This window comes from Zea mays, chromosome 8, assembly GCF_902167145.1.
Source record: "Zea mays cultivar B73 chromosome 8, Zm-B73-REFERENCE-NAM-5.0, whole genome shotgun sequence".
Taxonomy (NCBI): Eukaryota; Viridiplantae; Streptophyta; class Magnoliopsida; order Poales; family Poaceae; genus Zea; species Zea mays.
In genome coordinates this window covers 148,675,548-148,697,643 of record NC_050103.1, presented here as the reverse complement: position 1 = coordinate 148,697,643, position 22,096 = coordinate 148,675,548, and the positions used below count along the sequence as shown (strand labels likewise).

The 22,096-nt window shown below is 43.2% G+C and overlaps 1 pseudogene across 1 annotated transcript; it reads left to right on the top strand.

Annotated features, from left to right (window-relative positions):
- Nucleotides 1-6,525: 6,525 nt before the first annotated feature.
- On the top strand, nucleotides 6,526-7,607 carry LOC100278680 (uncharacterized; annotated as a pseudogene). The gene is given in 2 exon segments (NR_147977.1): nucleotides 6,526-7,136; nucleotides 7,252-7,607. The product of NR_147977.1 is annotated as an uncharacterized protein (transcript).
- Nucleotides 7,608-22,096: the final 14,489 nt, after the last annotated feature.

The window sequence follows — 22,096 nt, the reverse complement described above, 5'->3', positions numbered from 1 at the left end:
TAACAGGAGAGTTATAGGCAGAATATGGGACAAGAGTATTTTGGGAGTTTTCTGGAATATGGGCCATGCTTAAGGGATGACATGGTTGGATAGGGAATAGTTTGGTAAAAATTTAGAAATGAGAATTATTGGAATCTGAGTTTGGGAGCCTGGTTCGAAGGAATCTCAAAGTTAAGCGTGCTCAACTTGGAGAAACCTGTGATGGGTGACCAGATGGGAAGTTCCCACTGTAAGGAAAATCACAGTCATCGGAGTTCGTATGACTGGAATATGGGTCTAGCTGGTCTTAGGTGGACTGGACAGCATGATGTATGAGTAGTTGAAATTTGGGGTGATCGGCTAATCGATGAATAGTAACGATGAATAGTAATGATGAATAGTGACGTCGAAAAAGTTACTATATATCACCGACGAGTAGTAACGATAATAAATAGTAACGATGGTGAATAGTGTCAGTGAATAGTAACGGTGAATAGTGATGGTGAATAGTCGTGCGAACGAACGATGAATAGGAACTATGAACGAACAATGAACGATGAATAGGAACTATGAACGAACGGACGAACGATCGAATGATCGGACGAACGAACAATCGGAATTTCGGCAGCATAACAGCATGACAAGGATTATCTGGAAGAACGATGAATAGGGACTATGAACGAACGATGAACGATGAATAGGAACTATGAACGAACGATGAACGATCGAATGATCGAACGAACGAACGATCGGAATTTCGGCAGCATAACGGTAGGAAAAAGATTATTTGGACGAACGAACGAACGAACGATCGAACGATCGGACGAACGGACGAACGAACCATGAATGATCGGACGAACGATCGAACGATCGGACGAACGATCGAACGATCGGACTAACGAACGAACAAACTAAGAACAGGGGACGAACGATCGAAGAACGATCGAACGATCCTTGTGCTAGTGTGTGCTTGTGTGGAACATAGAGTGGGTGTGTGTGGGGGGGAGAGAGTTGCCATGAAATGGCTTGGGGTGGGATGAGAGGAGGCCCTTGCCCCTATATTTATAGCCATGGTGGGGGATTAGGGGGAGGGATGAGAGGATTAGTGGGAGGATTAGTGGGAGATTAGCATGTATTTGTCTTGTATAAGTGAGATTAGCTTGTAGAGCTCACCGTATGACACTGGAGGCATACATATACGTATGAGCATGAGGAAAGTTATGGAGAAAATATTTATAGGGACTTGAAAAATGATTCTGAAGGTATTTCTCAAGAGGAAAATACTTGGAGATATATTGGTGGAATATTTAGGCAATATTTCTCGAAAGAACTTCAAGGGGATTACTCGGGAAATATCTGGGCAGTATTTCTGGAAAGAATTTGAGGGGGATCACTGGGGAAATATTTGTAGGATATTTTGGGGAGGATTTTGGAGAGAGTATAGACCACTACAATTTATTTGTTGATATCAACTTACAAACAAACATTTTGAAACGAAATTTGAATCCATTTTGAATTTAGAGGGAGTTTGAGAAATTTTCAAGATTTGAATTTTTGGGATGCTACACCACCAAACTAGCCGTTTGGTGGAGGATGCTATCGCATGGCACACCGGACAGTCCGGTGCGCCACCGGACAGTGTACGGTGCGCCAGCCACGTCACCCGGCCGTTAGGGTTCGACCGTTGGAGCTCTGTCTTGTGGGCCCGCCTGGCTGTCCGGTGGCGCACCGGACAAGTCCTGTAGACTGTCCAGTGTGCCACCCGCGCGTGCACTGCCCCTCTGCACGCGCAGGCGCACATTTAATGTGTTGCAGTCGACCGTTGCGCGCGAAGTAGTCGTTGCTCCGCTGGCTCACCGGACAGTCCGGTGTGCACCGGACATGTCCGGTGAATTTTAGCGGAGCGAAAATCCGAAGCTGGCGAGTTCAGAGTTGCTCTCCCTTGGGGCACCGGACACAGTCCGGTGGTACACCGGACAGTCCGGTGAATTATAGCGAAGCGCCTCTACGAATTCCCGAAGGTGAAGTGTTCAACTTGGAGTCCCCTGGTGCACCAGACACTGTCCGGTGGCATACCGGACAGTCCGGTGCGCCAGACCAGGGCATACTTCGGTTATCCCTTGCTCTTTTTGTTGAACCCTTTTCTTTGTCTTTTTATTGGATTTTTGTGAACCTTTGGCACCTGTATAACTTATAGACTAGAGCAAACTAGTTAGTCCAATTATTTGTGTTGGGCAATTCAACCACCAAAATTATTTAGGAAATAGGTGTAAGCCTAATTCCCTTTCAACACCCTTGCACGAGTACTCCAATGAGGACTAGTGAAAAGAGTCGACTCTCTTATACCTCAGCAAACATTGAGGTGTTTTCTAATTATTTACTTACGCATTTACATTTGAGAAATTCATTTAAAGCATTTAGTTTTGTCGAGTACTCGGGAATTGGGTACTCGAAATAGGCACATGGCCTCTTAAAAAACAACCCACCCGCCGACCAAGTCTCTGTCGAGCGATTCTGCGAAGCGGACCGACTGACCAACTCTCCATAGATCAAAGAAAAACAATAAACTAGATAGGATACATAGGGAGCTCAACACTTGATTTAGCTCTTTAAAAGAAGACTATACTCATGTTAAGGTTAATAGTGATAGTCTTATCATTACTTATGAGGTCTTGATAAGTGAAATATAAAATCTAGTAGCCATAACAAACTAACCAACAAATATTCCATCGTAACTAGGTTTACCAAACTAATATACTAAAAATGTATAATTTTTAATAAATTAATCATACAATAATCAACATTTATAAGCTTAATAATTTTTAATTTTGTGGATGGATGAAGAAAATTAAACTTACTTTCCTCCTCGACAGAGACGAGAGGGATGGTGATCTACTTAATGCAGGGCATCTGCGTATAAGAGACGAGAACGATGATCTACTTAATACAAGGCGGTTGTGTCGATATAGACGGGTGGCATGGTGCAAGATGACGTGGACGAACATCGACAATGTGAAGCGACGACATAGGCAGGGCCGTCGACAGTCCATGCGACACGACACGACAGGGTGGCAAGGAGCTTTGGTGCATGCAAAGTGCGAGAGAGTGGAGCGTGTGATGAGGAAGAATGAAACGATGCTGAAATAGTTGGAATCACTTAAATTACATCAGTCGCATAATAGTAGCTGATGAAAATTATTGATTTCTATCGCCGTCTGATGCGGCCAACGAAAATTAAGTGATTTTCGTCGGTTACCTCCCTGCCGACGGAAACTAGCTAATTTACGTGGGTTTTCTATTTTGACTGACAAAACTGCCACCGTCTTCACCAGAGCTAACCCTAGCTCTCGATACCATGTTACGATGTAGGAATCTTCTAGTGTGGTGCTTCATAGAGTGCACCACACTCCACTTTATCCGTTTACATTTATATAAAGTTCCTTTGAAACTCTTATTTTTACACCGACCATAATAATTCATGTATTGATCAGATCAACTGGTAACTGATATCACATTGCCTTTATGTCGCTGCTGATTTTTACAAAAAAAAACTATTACTAGTGAAAATCACATCACTCTTGTCTAATATAATATTGTTGTTGTATACTTGGTGATGCCTTAGATCTAATATTGTTGTAGTATAATTGGTGATGCCTTAGAGCGTTTGTAGAACCCAAATTTATGATGCCTATATAAATTATAAGCGTAGTCTCCATGAGATTTGAACAGCATATCATAAGCATTGATGAAATTTGGTGTTCTTTTCATCATTTCATGTTTTATGTTGTACCGACAAGTTGAGGTCTAAGCCTCACTCTAACTATGTTTTTAAAAATGTCCTCTAAATATAGAGGACACTTCTACGTTCTCTAGATATAGATAGTTATTTTTCTTCTCTATCCATTTTTATACTTTATACAACATATTAAGTATCTGGAGCAATATTTAACATGTAGAGGAGGAGATATAGAGAATGTCGATAGAGAGAAATAAAATATAGAAAAGAAAATCTTTTTTGAGGCAGAATATAAAGAATATTGTTGTTTTCTTTGGCATTATGATTGAGGCCTGCGGATGGGTGGGAGAGAGTGGAGCGTCGGCAGCTTTGTGGGTCAACCTCCGTGGTGTCTTAGATCAATCATAATATGATTGCAGTGCTAGGACCATATGATGTTGATTCGCGCGGCCTGTGTGTGTGTGGGGCTTGGTCTTGAGTTGGACAGCGAGCTACTGTACTGGATGGGATAGCACGGTTACTAGCTGAGCTGTTCATTCGTATTCGCGGTGACAATAGATTTCCTTGCTATTATACTTTCTCCATTCTTTTTATTTATCACATTTTAGTTTAAAAATAAATTAGCGGTCGATAAATATTTTAGGACGGACCAGTAATTGGTAATGGGACACCTTTACATGTCGCCTGCTTTGGAGATTCAGAATTGTTGCATGTGACACAGTGACCCATGAAGGAAGAGAAACTTGGTGCAGGTTGCACGTTCTCTAATGATGGAACTGTTGGCTTGCTTGGTCGTAAAGCGACCTGATTGTGACGGGATCTCCCCCACCCTCCACAACTTCCTTGACAGCATCTAAACGCGAGCGGATCTGGAGGATGGCGACAGTCTCGGTGCACGAGTACTCAAACTCATCCACGGATCCACAACTCCGCAAGGCTAAAGCCTAAAGGCATATTCATGTTTTAGGTCGGCATGCAGATAGTTCGTGGGCATGTTGTATGGACTTTTTTTTAAGTATGGAGCAGCACATAAATACCACGCTCTTTGTACGGTTCCATCGTTCTGCTTATCTTGGCTGGTAGGGCTACGGAATTCATTATTAAACGGACATGGTGGAAGGTTACTACATTCTACAGCTACCTTTTCGCCGCTCACGGCGCACGGCGGCACCGCACCTTCAGATGCAGCTGGAACTTTTATAATCCGGCCAGAGGAACGTTTTCGTTCGTGTAGCAAAGAGACAGGCGGACCGCAGACCTGGTCCAGTACGAATCAATCAAAGCTGCCGCGCGTACTCAGGAGATACTATATAGCCACCTTCTGTCCGCAAAACCCTACTACCACTTCATGTGTTCTCGTAAATCATCATCGCTAGTGTTAGAGCAATCTTCAAAAGACTCTTTATTTTTAGTTTTTTATTTAGCTATTTATTTATCTTTTGATAGAGATTACATTTTAAATGTAGCATCTCACTTCAATAGACTATCTATCTAGTTTGACCAGTCAGGTGGCTAGCTAAGTTTGGTTAGTGAGAAAGTCAATTTATAGAGTCTGATAGCTTTACGAATTAGATTGCTAGTATGTTGGAGAGTTTTTTTTACTGTTGAATAAACAAAATTTGGCTTGATGAACCAGTTTGTTGGAGATACTCTTAAGCCTTAAGCCGTGAAGACTAAGGGCCTATTTGGTTCAGTTTTTTTCTGACCAGCTTTTCCGAGAATCTAGCTGTGGGGAGAATCTGTCTGTGTAGAGAATCTAAGTATTATTAGGATTACGTGCGGAGGAAGATAAAGTTGTCTATGGGGCTCAGGATCTATAGAGTGACAGATTACTACTATTACGACGACTTAACCGATTATATGTTTATGTTGATTTTGAATGATTTTTAATCAAACGAATTTTATAGAAGCTGGCTGAAAAACTGAGTGTTTGGCGGCCCGCATCAGCTTTTAGTGGCCAGAAGCTGCGAAAAGCCGAAACAAACAGGCACTAAGGCTAGGCATTGTTTCATAGGAAAAATAAAATAAAATAACAACGTAATAAATACATGTACAACCTAATTAATATATGATGTATCTTGACAAATCTCTAAGAGGTTAAGTGAACTTTTTGTAAAAATCGGTCTCTACACGACTCTCTAAACACACTATATTTTAATTATATTTATAGTTATAGACTTAGAGTTATATAATAAATCTCTTAACTGTATCTTATATTTTTAAAAACCGAACCGGAGTCTTACAAGTAAGGTCCCTAACAAACAAAGAGTGTAGTAAAATATTCGAGCAGCAAATTTGGTGTCCACAAGAAAATGCGCACGGGCAAATGTTCATTTACGGATTTACCCGTCCTTGGCTTGCGGGACAACAGTGGAGTACTCGAGAAAAAACATGTCATTTGACTCGAGATACCCAAACAAAGGTTCCTTCCCCTTCTATGCACAAACCAACGCCACCGAGCACTTGACTTACCCGCAGGATGCCTCTTGGGTCCCAATATGCTCCGGACCCACCTGCCACGACAAAATTCGCAGACAGTAACAGGATTTGCCTACGCGGCTTATTACGGAGCCCGAAACGGCGTGAACCCATCCCCACCCACCGACCCGCTTCTCGAAACACGCGGCCCCATGCTCCGCGCGTGGGAGCGCCGTCTTGGACCGTCCGACCTCCATCCGACGCTCCCCCGCGCGCGCGCGTGCCCTGCTCCGTGCCTCCATCGTCCTCGGCCCCTCTCTCCTTCTCTGGTCCTTGGCCCTTCCTCTCTCTCCTCCCCAGCTCAACGAAACGCAAGGCCTCGCGGCGGAAATACTTGTAGACTAGTATACTAGACGCTCACGAGTCTTAGCACAGTCGCATCACTGCCAATCCATTGCTCTCGCCTAGTACACGACCAATCGATGATGGCCTTGGAACCCTAGGAGCGGCCGCGCGGCTCAGCTTCGCCATGGGCTCCCTCGACAAGGGAGGAGCGGCGGCGGCGGCGGGGAGGTACAAGCGCGTTCCGGGCCCAGCGCTGCGGGCTGGCTTCGTCGGCGGCGCGCGGAAGGTGCGGGCGAGATCCAGGCTCGCGCGCTTCCTGCTGTCCGAGAAGGTGGACTATCTCCAGTGGATAGTCGGCGCCACCGCCTTCTTCTTCGTCGTCATCGTCTTCGTCGCGTTTCTCCCGGAGTTGGGCGTCTTCGAGCGGCCCAGGCTGACGCTCCCCTCGCGCCGCGCGGGAGAGGGACGCGTCGGAGGCGGAGGCGGGATTGAGGGCCGCAGCGGCCTCGTCATGTGGGAGGCGGGCATGGCGTCCCAGTTCCAGCCGACCAGGCTGAGGGAGAAATGGGCGAGTGAGCGGAGGGAGGAGGCCAAGAGCTTGGCGGAGCTCGGGACGCCCGTAACGAGGCTCGGGGCACGGAAGCCGCGGCTTGCCATGGTGAGTACTGAGGATTGCTGGCGTGGCGTTGGGGAGGATTTGTATGGGCTGGGGATGGGCTTTTCGCCATGTGCTTTCTGATTTTTCTCGCTGCTCGCGTTCGAACTTTCTGCAGGTGTTTGGTGACCTGTATCCCAGCGCAATGCAGCTTCAGATGGTCAGCGTCGCTTCGGTTCTGGAGGCCATGGGCTACGAAATGAAGGTGCGTCCCTGAACCTGAAATGCTGTCTCGCGAACCATAGGCTAGAAGTTTACTTGTTGGTCGTCAGACAAGTTCGTGGAGGTAGTACTGATTTGAGTGGAACACGCGCCCTTGTGTTTGTTTTGTGACATTTTGCTTCTAGCAGATTGTTCATGGCTAAACTAGGCTGTTGTCATTAATCGTCAATATTTTGGAGCAAGTTGGGTTGTCTTGTCATGTCTGATGTATGCACCTATTCAGTAATGCATGAGCCTTGTTGTTGGTCTCTATGTTCTAGTTTCTACTTTCTAAGGAGTAGAAGGAAGATACACAAAGTTAACTGCGAGGTTACTTCAGTTGACTCGTGGCAGTTAAATGCTCTGCAGTTTGGTGTCCTCAGTGTTGAAAGTACTGTAATGCGGACTGTATTTTGCTAGGTTTGTGTCAGTGCAGTTTCTGTGGTATGGAGAAAAATCATGGGCTAAATTGGAGACGCAATCCTTTTCGCTGAATTTGCTTCTTCTACTACTAAGTTTCTGTCAGAACTTGGAAGCATATTGGTATCCAGATTAGTCAGATTTGCCTCTTTGGTGTATAGTCTTTTGTGCTAATTAAAATGTTTAAGGAACTGGTACTTTTACACTTTTCGTGTGCATAAAAGGTTATCTGCAGAGGTTGTGAACTAGCAGCATTTCTAGACCTACATATTCCGAAGAAACGTAATGAGACTCATCAAAATAAGATTCAGCATATCTAATGTACTTAACCAAGATGCAGGCATGTTGCTTTGTTTGTATTAACTTCTTGATATACGCACACAGTTTTTGGATAATGATACCTGGAGTATTGCCCTTTTACAGTAAGCTGCTAAGTTTTACCAATGACTCAACTTATGCTGTATCAGTATCACCTTTTTTTATGTTTTTATCTGCAGAGGCCAGAGGTTTTGAACTAGCAGCATTTCTAGACTTCCATATTCCCAAGAAATGTAATGAGACCCATCAAAATAAGATTCAACATATTTAGTGTACTTAACCAAGATGCAGGCATGTTGCTTTGTTTGTATTAACTTCTTGATATATACACACAGTTTTTGGATAATGGTACCTGGAGTATTGTCCTTTTACAGTAAGCTGCTAAGTTTGACCAATGACTCAACTTATGCTGCATCACCTTTTTTGTTTTTGCTCTTTCCAACTTGACCATCTGTACTTGTTTTTGGTGATATGCTAGTGTTGCTAATTTTCCATACTATTACTATATGCTAGTATGTAGTATCTGAGTTAAGGTTTCCTATATATATGTTTTCTTAGTAATTATTACGTACATCCAAATTACTTCCTCTGAACTGCTGCCTTGCATTTGCTTTATAAATTGTCAATCCAGGTTTTCTCACTTGAGGATGGCCCATGTGGAAATATCTGGAGAGCCATTGGAGTACCAGTGAGCATACTACCTGAGGACACAAACTTACCTATTTCAGTAGATTGGTTAGAGTAAGTTTCAAAAGTTATCTCCCCTGTTGTTTTCTTCTTGTTTGTTGTATTATATGTGTCCCATCCTGCTTTTACTTATAATATGTGGCCTCAGCCTCACTTTCTAATTATTTCCTCATCAGGTTTATTTGCATTATTTCTGCAGCTATGATGGCATACTTGTTAATTCTATTGAGGCAAGACCAGTATTCTCAAGGTAACTAGAATTTTACGACCATAGTTTGTTCTGTTCGAAATTTATAGAATACTTTCACAAAGTCAGATGTTTGATTTGGACCATGTATCTGTGCCTCTTACAGTCTTCTGCACGAGCCTTTCAAATCCATACCTGTAATTTGGACTGTTCATGAACATTCTCTTGCCCATCGTGCTAAAGAATATAATGCAAGTGGAATGATTCAGCTCATAAATGCTTGGAAAGATGTATTCAGCAGGGCAAATGTTATAGTTTTCCCAAACTATATATTACCGGTATTTACTTCTAATCTGATTGCGATTTCAACAATAATTGAGTTATCGTCATATGGATGAAGATCCTTTGACCTGAAAATATAATTAAATATTTCCCTGCAGGTGATGTATGCTGCATTTGATTCTGGTAACTATTTCGTGATTCCAGGCCCCCCCTCAGAAGCATTTAGTTACCATGAAGATGTGAGGATCAGTTTGGGCTTGAGTCCCAAAGATTTTTTGATTGCTATTGTTGGTACTCCGTTTTCATATGGTGATAATTTGATGGAAGAGGCACTTGTCTTGCAAGCAGTAAGTCCTTTGTTACGGAGATATCACTCTGAGAATAGCGCACAATCTGAATTGAAAGTAAAGATCTTCACTGGGAACATAACTGAGAAGCATAGGATGGCCCTTGAGGTTATATATTTTGTCTTCATCCCTGTCTGGTCATGTGAATTGTTATTTACAGTCTGATTGCTTTAAATTGTATCTAACTTTGTATTAGTTTTCGGGTTCATGATAGTCTGTTGCTCTAAGTGTTGGCTTCCCAAGAGGTGCAGCGGAGCATGTTGCTGCTGAAGATAAGGACATCCTCCTTCGTACAGCTGACCTTGTTATATATTATTCTTGTCTTGAGGAGCAATTATTCCCCAGTGTGCTAGTCGAAGCTATGAGTCTTGAGAAGCTGGTTATAGCTCCAGACCTTGGAATTATTAGAAAACATGTATGTTCATGATTGCACCTCATATTAGATTGTGATTCATCTCTAGGTTCAAATACTGATGACTGCATATAGTATTCTAGTTAAACTAACATGGTTGTCATATGGTGTAGATCGATGATGGAGTAAACGGACTTCTTTTTCCAAGAAAGAATGTTGGCATGTTAGCTCAAGTTCTTCTTCAAGCAGTGTCGAACGGTAAAGTGTCTATTTCAGGGCAAAAAATTGCTTCAGCTGGGAAGGCCCATGCCAAGAATCTTATGGCTTCTGAGACCATTGAAGGCTATGCTGTGCTATTGGAAAATGTTGTCAAGTTCCCCACTGATGCATTACACCCTTTAACTGTTGATGAGATACCTTTAGCTCTGAAAAAGGAGTGGAAATGGCACCTATTTGAGGATGTGAAGCATTTACACCATATGAATACGAGTTTGTCTAGCTACAAGATACTCAAGAAACTAGAGCAGGAGTGGCATAGAAACCAAATGGAGAACTCTTCTTTGAGTACAACAAAGATCAGTGACACATTCTCTGCAATTGCCTGGGAAGAACAGAGAGCAAATGAGGTTATGGACATCAAAAGAAAAATGGAGGAAGACGAGGTAAAATGCCAATGTTGCATATGCAGCAATAGTTTGCATAGTCATTCATTATTTGTTTCTCTTTCTTTTTTTTAAAAAAAATACTTTGAAGTAAGTAACTAGAGTCGGTTGTTATGTAGTTGAAGGACAGGAATGACCAACCTCATGGAACATGGGAGGAGGTGTACAGAAATGTGAAAAGGGTAGATAGGTTAAAAAATGAATTGCATGAAAGAGATGACAAGGAGCTTGAGCGGACAGGTCAGCCACTTTGTATATATGAGCCTTTTTTCGGGGAGGGGACCTGGCCATTTCTGCACCAGAGCTCTCTTTATCGTGGAGTTGGCCTGGTAAGCTGTTGTTACCACTAAGCACAGTAAATAGTTGTCTGCTTGAATGTTCCAAAGATGCGTTTAGACAATTCTGATTATGTAAACTCATTTGACAGATAATTCTAACATTGAGGATATGAGCTATATAAACACATATGATATCAAACTTTTTGCAAATTTAGAGATTTGAACTGGTCCTTAAAATATTTCGAGTAATACATTCCACTAAATGCTAAGGGATTCTTCAAATTCTGGTTTAATATTTTTTGGTTAGATAAGCCTTTGATGAATGATCTATGAATATAGCAATAATTTTGTAAATTCAAGTTCTTTTGATGTATGTTAGGTGATGATGTGTAAACTCCCATGTGTGTCATTGGATGATACTCCCTCCATCCCAAATTATAGGTTGTTTTGGCTTTTGTAGGCACATAGCTTTATGCACCTAGATATACACTATGTTTAGATACATAGCAAAGCCAAAACGACCTATAATTTGGAAAAAGTATTTGAATGGTACAGATTTCTAGTCAGTCAGGAAGGTAGAATGCCACCTGATTTCTGAATCATTGGTGGTGGAATCCATCGCTCTTATATGGTGTCCACTATCCCTTTCAAAACTTGATCCATCCAAACTACATCCGAGAATCCACTTGGTGAATTCATGATTTAGCATCCAACATTTGATTTGCGCTAGATATTTTACCTTTACTTAATTTGACATAGTTACTGATAGCTGGTTATGTTTGGGCAAAATAGTTGCTAAGACTAAAACGAGCATAATTACTCTACTAGTGGAATGGATGTGGCACTAACAAGAACAACATATGGTGTAACTTTGCAAATATGTTGATGGATAATGTTGATAATTTACTTCTCTTTTTTCATTAGTCTTCAAAAGGTCGAAGACCAGGAGCAGATGATATTGATGCTTCTTCTCGTCTTCCACTTCTCAACAATGTTTACTACAGAGATATTCTTGGTGAATTTGGAGCTTTCTTTGCTCTTGCCAACAGAATTGACCGAATACACAAAAATTCTTGGATAGGGTTTCAGTCCTGGAGAGGTACAGCAAGAAAGGTAATGGCCAAGTATGTTTGTTTTCCTTTTCTTTTCCTCGAACACACAGGAGAGCAGAGTATCATTATAATAAGAAGAGGACCCCTAAAGAGGGACTAACAGTACAGCACTAATCACTGAAAACAATCTAAGAAACGAACAAAGACCAACAAACCAGTCATGCCCATATATGCTATGGAGCCCTTTCTTTTTTAAAAAAATCTTTTTTGTTGGGTACCATGGATTTCATGAATCGGATTGAAAACATGATTAGGAAAGTGTTCCTTTGTAAGAAACATGTGCATTGAATGCCGTGAGAACTATCCACATTGTCTTCCAGAACAATTAACACCTTATTTGTACTGAGTAGCTGTTTCCCTCAACAGGCAAACTTATCAAACAATGCCGAATTTGCAATCTTAGAAGCTGTTCAATCTCAAAAGCATGGAGATTCCTTCTATTTTTGGGTTCGGATGGATCAAGATCCAAGAAACCACACATATAAAGATTTTTGGTCCTTCTGTGATGCGATCAATGCTGGGAACTGCAGGTTAGCCAGATAAATGTGTTTCATACGTTGAATCAATTTTCAACTCTGCAAATGTATGAGAAAATTGTGTCAATTTTTTATTTGTTTGTTTTTAGTCCCTTGTTGATTTCATTTCTAGACTACCCCAACTTTGCATGGGAACAAAACACCTTGTTGTTAATGTTGCATCATAGTCAATTCTTTGAAGAATCACCAAACATTTAGAGAGTGTTTGGTTTGAAGAATCAATCCATTCTAGATGAGGTGGTGCATCATGAGTTCATTCCACAAATTTGGTGGAATGAACTCATTCCTCATATTATTACTAATTATTAGCCTATGATGAAATAAATACTGATGGATCAACTCATTCCATTCCACAAATCAAACAAGAAAGTGAGGAGTGAGAAGACGATAGACTACCTCATTCCTCAAATCAAACACACTATTACTAAGCGACCATTTAAAGGACTTTATGTTCTTTTCTTATACATTGGGCTTTCAAATTATAACTTATAATTAAGTTGTTTTAGTTTTGTCCTAAGTTAAACTTATCTCACTTTGGACAAGTTTATAGAAAAACTGTATCAACATCTACAATATCAAATGGATGCACTATCGAAATATATTTCACGGTGTCTCTGGTGAATCTTATTCGATGTTGTATGTTTGTGTATTTTTTCTATAAACTTGGTCAAAGCTTGAGAAGTTTGACTTTGGGCGAAGCTAAAACAAGTTGCTGTTTGGAATGAAGGGAGTAGTCATTTAAGGTTTTTGTACTCCAGGTTCTTCAGTGCCTATTTCAGTTTACCATTGTTACAGAACTACAAGATCTGTTACGTTAACTAATGTAATCAGCTTTGTGTTGTATGCTTTTCAGTGGTATTGTCATAATGGTCATTGTTCTGTTACATTGGAACTAATCTAATCTGCACTTGTACTTCAAAGGTTAGCTGTTTTGGAGGCCTTCCAAAGGATGTATGGTGTACACCTTGATCATGACCTGGATTCTCTGTTACATATGCCTAATGATGGAGACACATGGTCTGTGATGCAAAGTTGGGTTTTGCCTACACGGTCATTCCTAGAATTTGTTATGTTTTCAAGGTATGGGTTATGTTTTGTGGAAAATTACCTGTTAAAGCACAGCCTTGCTTTATTTGACTCAGGGTCCAAAAAGATTAATTGGTTCTCATCTAATATCTGATCATTTCAAAGGATTATGTTGCTATAACAGGCAACCTAGATGTTAATCAACACAAAGTGTTTTGTTGCTATTTGCTTGTTTGCATTGGATTTGTGGCCATACAAAATTACAAATGATCGAGTCCGGAACGATGATATACATGGTAGGCTAGGTGTAGCAGTAGCACCAATTGAAGAAAAGTTTGTTTAACATTGATCGAGGTAATGTGGACATTTTCAATGGAGACCTTCAGAGGCATAAGTGCGTAGAGGATCCTATTATCCTAAGCTGTGATAGTAATAGGAAGGGGCAGGGGAAGAATCCTATTATCCTAAGCTATGATAGTAATGGGAAGGGGCAGGGGAAGACTGAAGTTGACATAGAAAAAAGCAGTAAAATGATTAAAGTATGTATATAGCCAAAGATTTAGCCTTGAATAGTAGCGAATGGAAAACAACTATGCACATGCCTAAACCTTGATTTGTGGCTTATGTTGGGTTTCAACTCCAGTCTACCCTAACTTGCTTGGAACTAAAAAGGCTTTGTTGTTATTGTTGTACTTCCCCCGTCCCAAAATAGTATTCGTTTTAGCTCTTGATTTATGTCTATATTCAAATGAGTGACTATGAATCTCGACACATATAAAACGCATACATCAAAGTGTTGTATGAATCTATTAGTTATCTATAACAAATTTTAATTTGGGATTGAGGGAGTATTTGCTTGCATTGTGTTGGAGCCCATATTGAGCAGGGCGGACGGTCCGCGCCTGGGGGCCGGACGGTCCGCGCGTGCGCAGAGCAGTTTAGGGTTCCGAGTTTTGTGCTACGGTTGTTAGCTAGATTCGCGGGATTCACTCGGAAATTTGTTTGTAACGGGTCCAACCCTCCTCCTCTATAAATAGAGAGGTCTACGGCCGATTTGAAGCAACGAATCGAACCTTCAATCAATACAATTTACATTTTATCCTAGGAGTAGTTCTAGTCTAGTTTAGGTTTAGCTATCCAATCCCCAAATTCTTCGTCTCTCTTCGGCTCTACGTCGATTAGAGGAGTCTAGGTCGGCCGGCCCGAGCCTAGACACCACCTAGGATCTCTCCTCCCCGACGGGGTCCCTCCCGGGAGCGAGATCCAGGCGCCGCCGGCGACTTCTGCCGCCTCTGCGTACGCGCGGACCGTCCGCCCCCCAGGGCGCGGACCGTCCGACCGTCAGGCAGAGAAGCCCTAGCCGCGCACCAGGCCGCGGACCGTCCGGCCCCAGGCCACGGACAGTCCACCCCTGCGCAGAGAGTACCACCGCGCCTCGCACCAGGCCGCGGACCGTCCGGCCCTGCGCGCGGACCGTCCGCCCCTGTGCAGAGGGCACCGCCACGGTTCTTGTTGAGTGTTTGACGCTCCGGAAAAGCGTCAACATACTTTTTGGCGACTCCGCTGGGGACACACATATCTAAGCTCATCAAATCGGCCCTCAATGGCCGGTTCAAGGGATAGCTCTGATATTTCTCCAAGCAACATCATATAGCCGACTTGGGAAACCTTGCCGGCTGACGAGCAGCTCCAGTTCGAGGAGCACAAGGAGCGGATGATCCAGGAGGCGAAAGCAAAGTTCTTGGCCAACTTCAAAGTGGACAGGAACAAGGTCGTCCGACATCGGGCGACGGATCCGGCTTCGCTCCAACCCACGCCAGATATCCCCAATGTAAGTAATACCAACGATCTGCAATCTCTTAGAAATTATGTAGAAGATCAGCGTGAACAAATGCAGAACATCATAGGGGGTATGCAAAGCGATCTTAAGAGACTAGTACGTGCATTTCATAAATCTAGTATCACAAATTTTCCTTCGCACGAGGTGGAGTTAGGAGGTAACACGCGTAACACATCGGCTACAGGTTGTCACGACCAGTCACAACCCCTTTATGGGATGCCGATGGACACATACCCTGAGCAACCGCAAATCGGCAGCAAATCAGCCGATCTGCACATGCCCGGACCGTTCGCACGTGAGCGCGGACCGTCCGGACCAACAACAGTCGGGCCGATTTTTAATGAGTTACCTAGATATGCGCCCGAACCACCACACACGACACATAATCTAAACTACCCAGTCGGACCATCCGCGTACAACGACGGACGGTCCGCACATAATCACGGACGGTCCGGGCCAATGTCCGGACAGTCCGCACATGACCTTTTTGAGGAGGATTGTTACCTGAATCCTCACTCGTCCGAGCAGCACTTCCCATCTCACTATACAATGCATCAACCCATTAATTCGAGATCTAGAGCCCAGGAAAACTTTCCGGCCCCACCGAGAAGGCCGGAAAGGAACGATCAAACATATGAACCATATAGGGCAAGTGGCAATGCACCACGTAGTTCAAACCAATGGGGGAAAAGACAATATGCTAATATCCAACCAACCCCACCTATGTTTGACCAGAGAGCCGGTGGTCTCGCACCGACTGCCATTGATATAGTAAGGGAAGAAATTGCCGGGGCGTTCCGAGATAAGCTCGGAGTAAGCATGGTCCCTGGGGGGCAATCATATCGGAAACCTTATGACAGCCGATTTGATCACCATCCATACCCACAGGGAACCAGGATACCCGAATTCGCAAAATTTTCGGGTGATCAAGGAAAGAACACACGTGAACACATAGTCCAATTTTTAGCACAATTAGGAGAGTTGGCCGACACAGAGGCATTTCGCATACGTTTATTTTCATTATCTTTAACAGGAACTGCGTTTGCGTGGTACGCCACTTTACCTCCTAATTCCATTTCATCGTGGGGGGATCTAGAACAAAAGTTTCATGATCATTTTTTCTCCGGTGACTATGAGTTGGATTTGGTAGATTTCGTGTCATTACGACAAGCAAAAGATGAGTCGGTTAATGATTACATCCGGAGATTCCGAGATACAAGAAACCGATGCTTCCAAATTCATTTAGCAGAGAAACAGCTAGCAGGATTAGCCTTTAATGGTCTACGATATTATTTAAAAGAAAGATTAGAAGACATCCTATTTTTTACACTAGCACAATTACACCAGAGAGCTTCGGCTTGTGAAAGCCGAAGCAAAGAAACTGCTAAAGCAATTCGTCATAACGTACATATAATAGAGTGCGATCAAAGTAGCTCAGAGGACGAGTCAACAGAAATATATGCTGCTGAAATGGTTTGGCCAAAGCAGGCCAAATCTTCGGCTTGTGCTTCCCTACAGCCGATTCAAAAGAAACGGCAGGAGGATGTAAAGTTTACGTTTAATGTTGGCAAGTGTGATAAAATATTTAATGAATTACTCAAAAATGGCAACATTAAAATAAATCACACTGTTCCATCTGCCGACGAGCTAAAACGTCGTGCATACTGCAAGTGACATAACTCATTTTCTCATGCCACTAATGATTGTAATGTATTTCGGCGACAGATTCAATCGGCCATTAACGAGGGACGATTGAAATTTCAGGAAATGCAGGTGGATACAGAGCCCTTTCCTATGAACATGATTGACTTCGAGGGCAAGAAAGTCCTAGTTCGGCCAAACACAGCCGATAAAGACAAAGGCAAAGAGACAATCATCGGCAATGCTAAAGAGGCCGATGGGGATCGTAAAATTTCTTGCAGGAAAGTGGTAGCCGAGAAGACTCCTGATGGAGGGGAGACCCTAAAGGTGACCATCACAGCCTCCAGTACTGGGGGGCAAGCGCAGACAGGGAGACAGATGCAGGAACCTGTGCTGCGTATCCCGGACGGTCCGGCACGTAGGCGCGGACGGTCCGGAGAGCTCCGGCGGACGGTCCGGCCATGCTCAGGACTCGCAACAACCACATACCTTCAAACCACGACGACCAGAGATAGGTACGTGGAAAACAAATACATTTAAAGCAGCTGGTCGACTGATCAAGCCTGGCCCGACTTTCGATCAATTGTTGTCTAAATACGTGAAAAAGAAGGCCGGCCCCAGCGACCGTCCAACAAAGCGACCCTGCTCACCCATTCATGAGCAACGTCAGGTCAGGCCGATTGGACCACCTCACCAATCGGAAGAAATGAAAGGTCCTATTGTACAATTGAGACCTAACATGCCGACATGGACACCTCCACCCCCTTATCCATCTATGCCATATCCATACACATACTTACCTCCACCATATGTCCCAAATCAAATGTGGGGCATGCCACCATATCCATTTGGGATGCCACAATACCCCGTCTGGGGGGCACCCCAAACATCCGTTTTTGATAGGCTGGCACCGCCAGTGCAAGACCGATTGAGCGCTGCTGAATCCGGTCACCAGGCACAAGCCCAACAAGATTGCCGGACTACTCGACCTCCTAGGCCGACCAATCCGATAGGGGGGCATATGCCTATAGCAACTCAAAGAACAACAAAAAAGGATATCATCAAAATAGGCACTGCAGATGTTGTCATACAGGGAGACAATAAAGGGCCGATGATTTTCGACGAATCGGCCAACACAACCGAAAAGGATACGGCTACCATCAAAACAGCCGATCCAAAATACTCCATGCCTCGATGGTGCCCAGCAGGATTGACACGATCCCAAAAGAGAAAATTACAGCGCCTAAGAGCAAAGTAGAGCCAGGAGAAGGAGGCGGAAAAGACATTTAATGACACACATCCACTATACCCGCCACCGCAAAAGAAATGGAGACCGAAGGCCGTTGAGAAAAAACAAACGGCCACAAAAATAGAAAGACAACCTGCACCAGGCGCGGACCGTCCGACCCCCGCGCACGGACCGTCCGCCGTTCACCAGGAAGCCTCTGGACAACCTGCACCAGGCGCGGACCGTCCGGCCCCGCGCGCGCGGACTGTCCGCCGTTCACCAGGAAGCCTTCAACGACACGACAACATCAATGGAGGAGGACGACCTGCCAGGAGAAGACCTGGTCGACTACGAGACTTCTCCAGAACGCCCAGGTATGGATGTAAATATTATTACATTTTCCGTCGATTGTACTATTATCGGCGACGATGAACCTGTTGTTGCCCAGTTTTATTTTGGTCCTAAAGAAGCCGCCTTTACTAAACCAAAGGAATCGGTAAAACATTTAAAGCCGCTCTTCGTGCGCGGTCACATTGATGGGATACCGATAGCTAAGATGTTGGTAGACGGAGGGGCGGCTGTAAATCTAATGCCTTATTCATTATACAGAAAATTAGGTAAACAAGATGACGAACTTGTCAAGACCAACATGACCCTCAGCGGTGTTGGAACTGATAGTTCGATCAAAGTCAGGGGAGTCACGTCCGTTGAATTAACCATCGGGACTAAGACCCTTGCTGCTGCATTCTTCGTCGCTGATGTAGAAGGAAATTACAGTTTAATTCTAGGCAGAGATTGGATTCACGCCAATCAATGTATGCCTTCTACATTACATCAAATGCTAATACAATGGGTAGGCGATGACATAGAACAAGTACATGCTGATGTATCGGCCTGCATCGCTGTGGCCGATGCCCCTGTACTCTGGACTTATGAGACTGCTACATGTCTCACATGAGTAGATTTTTTTGATTATCAATTCATAAGTATAGATAAGAAAGGTTTCATTCCTGTAATGCTAGAGCCGATGGAGAATCGGGTGAATCCTAAATAAAGTTTAAATGATGAATACACACAAAGTTCATGAGTCGTTGGTCACGGACAATTCGGCTCTCAAAGCCGGATGGTCCGGTCTTTCACAAAACTGTTCGGACTTTAAGACCGAACATCTACCACAGCGAAAAGACAGTATTACGGATGATCCGGCCCCCGAGACTGGAAAGTCCGCCATCACACAAAGATCATCTGATTCCTCTGTGAGGGACATGATAGAGGAATTCAGAGATCTTGATAAACTAGGACAGGGGTTTACATCGGCCGATCCTTTGGAGGAGATTGACATAGGAGATGGTAAAACTCCAAGGCCGACTTTTGTAAACAAGACCCTGGAGACCGATTCTAGAAATGAGATGATCGGTCTATTGAAGGAATATTCAGATTGTTTTGCTTGGAATTACACTGAAATGTCTGGACTAAGCCGAGAGATTGTCGAACATCGGCTGCCTATTAAGTCTGGTTTCAGACCTTTCAAGCAAAAAGCTAGAACATTTCGTCCAGATCTTCTCCCACGAATCAAGGACGAAATCCACCGGCTGCTAGAAGCTAATTTTATTAGACCTTGCAGATACGCAGAGTGGGTCTCCAATATTGTGCCGGTGTAGAAGGAGTCAGGTAAGCTTAGGGTATGCATTGATTTTCGCAATTTAAATATAGCAACTCCTAAAGATGAATATCCCATGCCCATAGCCGACACATTAATCAATAATGCATCAGGAAATAGAATTATTAGCTTTCTTGATGGTAATGCCGGATATAACCAGATTTTCATGGCCGAAGAGGATACGTCTAAAACAGCCTTTATATGTCTAGGCTTCATTGGTTTATTTGAATGGGTTGTCATGACATTCGGTCTTAAAAATGCTGGTGCTACTTATTAGAGGGCTATGAATCTGATCTTCCATGAGTTGTTAGGAAACACTGTGGAAGTCTACATTGATGATATTGTAGCCAAATCGGCTGAGTTTAGTCCTCATATAGCTGATTTGCGCAAAGCCTTTGATAAAATGCGTCGGTATGGTTTGAAAATGAACCCACGTAAATGTGCTTTTGGAGTGTCGACTGGTAAGTTTTTAGGATTTGTCATCCATGAACATGGTATAGAAATCGACCCTGACCGAATCAAGTCTATTCGGAATGTGGGACCTCCGACTTGTAAGGTCGAAGTGCATAAGTTTCTCGGCAAGGTGAATTATTTACGAAGTTTTATTTTTAACCTAGCCGGGAAGATTGACGCGTTCACCCCTATTCTTCGGCTTAAGAATGATGCCGAATTCGCTTGGGGGGCAGAGTAGCAGGAAGCATTTGATCTCATCAAAAAATACTTATCTTCGGCTCCCGTATTAAAAGCACCACAAGCAGGAGTATCATTCCGATTATACATTGCAGCTGAGGATAAGGTCATTGGGGCTGTTCTGACACAAGAAACTGAGGAAAAGGAGCATGTGGTGACATATCTAAGCCGAAGGTTGGTGGATGCTGAAACAAGGTACACTTTTATTGAAAAGTTATGCTTATGCTTGTTTTATGCATGCACCAAATGTAGATGTTATTTACTGTCTAGTCATTGCACAGTTTCTGGTCAAGCCGATGTGATCAAATACATGTTGCATAACCCAATTATGAGTGGTAGAATTGGTAAGTGGGCTTATGCACTCATAGAATATGACTTGGCCTATGAACCATTGAAATCTATGAAAGGCCAAGTCATAGCGGATTTCATTGTAGAACATCGGGTTAATGATATTCATGAACTAGACATGTCATACCTCACTATTACTCCTTGGACTTTATATTTTGATGGATCGGTTTGCAATGAAGGTCAAGGAATTGACATTGTGCTTGTTTCACCAAGTAATGTCTCCTTTGACTTCTCTAGCCGATTGAAAACTTATTGCACTAATAATCAAGCTGAATATGAGGCCCTCCTATTCGGTTTAGAACTTTTAAATGGTATGGGAGTAAAACATGTGAAGGTATTTGGTGATTCTCAGCTGGTTGTCCAACAAGTGTTAGAAGAATATCAATGTTTTGATGGTACTCTAAATAGTTACCTTGAGAAATGTTGGAGCATAATTCATTCTTTTGACGAATTCAGTATTCGACATATCTCTAGAGTTGAGAATCATAGAGCTAACGATTTGGCACAAGATGCATCAGGTTATCGGATAAAGTGAGGGAAATTTCACAAGACCGAAAATCTGATAACCAGTGCAGAGCCAAATTCCCAGGTCGCGGACCGTCCGCGTAATGGCGCCGGACCGTCCGGGGTTACCAGAAATGTTTCTCTTAATCGATTCGGCTGACAATGAAGCCGATGCAAGCGATTGGAGGACACCTATACTTAATTATTTACGAAATCCTAATATCAAAACAGATAAGAACATTCGGTGAACAGCTTTCAAGTATGTTTTGATGAGTGATGAACTTTACCGCCGAACAGTCAATGACATACTGCTTAAGTGCTTGGGCCCATATGATGCTATATTAGCCATGGCCGAAGTACATGAAGGGATTTGTGGTACTCATCAATCAGCTCCAAAGATGAAGTGGTCGTTGCGAAGGTCTGGTTTTTATTGGCCTAGTATGATAGCTGATTGTTTCAAGTACTACAAGGGTTGCCAAGTATGTCAAAAATTCGGCGACATACAGTTGGTCTCTGCAGCCGAATTACATCCTATCATCAAGCCTTGGCCGTTCAGAGGATGGGGATTAGACTTTATTGGGGAAATTCATCCTTCATCATCAAATGGGGGTTTCTGTTAGTCGCCACTGACTACTTCACCAAAT